Source organism: Arachis duranensis, chromosome 2 (genome assembly GCF_000817695.3).
Source record: "Arachis duranensis cultivar V14167 chromosome 2, aradu.V14167.gnm2.J7QH, whole genome shotgun sequence".
In the NCBI taxonomy this organism is placed as follows: Eukaryota; Viridiplantae; Streptophyta; class Magnoliopsida; order Fabales; family Fabaceae; genus Arachis; species Arachis duranensis.
This window is the reverse complement of record NC_029773.3, coordinates 65,608,662-65,609,970: the sequence shown is the minus strand read 5'-3', so window position 1 is coordinate 65,609,970 and position 1,309 is coordinate 65,608,662.

Sequence of the window (1,309 nt, the reverse complement as noted above, 5' to 3'; positions counted from 1 at the left end):
AGAAGGGTCAACTTTGATCAAAGGTTGGACCAAGTCCTCATAGACATTTGTGAAGAGCGCGCTCAATGGAAGAGAGATTCAAGAGGGAAGCCAGTTCAACTGAGAAGGCATGACCTCAAGCCCGTGGCTAGAGGATGGTTGGAGTTTATCCAACGCTCAATCATTCCCACTAGCAACCGGTCTGAAGTTACTATAGACCGGGCCATCATGATTCATAGTATCATGATTGGAGAAGAAGTAGAAGTTCATGAGGTTATAGCCCAAGAACTTTATAAGGTGGCGGACAAGTCCTCTACCTTGGCAAGGTTAGCCTTTTCTCATCTCATTTGTCACCTCTGTTATTCAGTTGGAGTGGACATAGAAAGAGACATCCTCATTGATGAGGACAAGCCCATCACTAAGAAAAGGATGGAGCAAACAAGAGACCCCACTCATCATGAAGACCCTGAGATACCTCAAGGGATGCACTTTCCTCCACAAAACTATTAGGAGCAAATCAACACCTCCCTAGGAGAACTGAGTTCCAACATGGGACAACTAAGGGTGGAGCACCAAGAGCACTCCATTCTCCTCCATGAAATTAGAGAAGATCAAAGAATCATGAGAGAGGAGCAACAAAGGCAAGGAAGAGACATTGAGGAGCTCAAGCACACCATAAGATCTTCAAGAGGAAGAACAAGCCGCCATCACTAAGGTGGACCCGTTCTTTAATCTCCTTGTTCTTTACTTTCTTGTTTTTCGAATTTAATGCTTATGTTTATCTATGTTTGTGTCTTGTGATCATTAGCGTCTTAGTGTCTATGCCTTAAAGTTATGAATGTCCTATGAATCCATCACCTTTCTTAAATGAAAAATGTTTTTATTACAAAAGAACAAGAAGTACATGATTTCTAATTCATCCTTAAAACTAGCTTAATTATTTTGATGTGGTGACAATACTTTTTGTTTTCTGAATGTATGCTTGAAAAGTGCATATGTCTTTTGAATTTGTTATTCATGAATGTTGAAATTGTTGGCCCTTGAAAGAATGATGGAAAAGGAGAAATGTTATTGAGGATCTGAAAAATCATAAAGATGATTCTTGAAGCAAGAAAAAGCAGTGAATTCAAAAAAAAAACGAAAAAAAGAAAGAGAAAAAGAAAGGAAAAAGAGAAAGAAATAAAGTTGTGATCCAAGGCAAAAAGAGTGTGCTTAAGAACCCTGGACACCTCTAATTGGGGACTCTAGCAAAGCTGAGTCACAATCTGAAAAGGTTCACCCAATTATGTGTCTGTGGCATGTATGTATCCGGTGGTAATACTGGAAGACA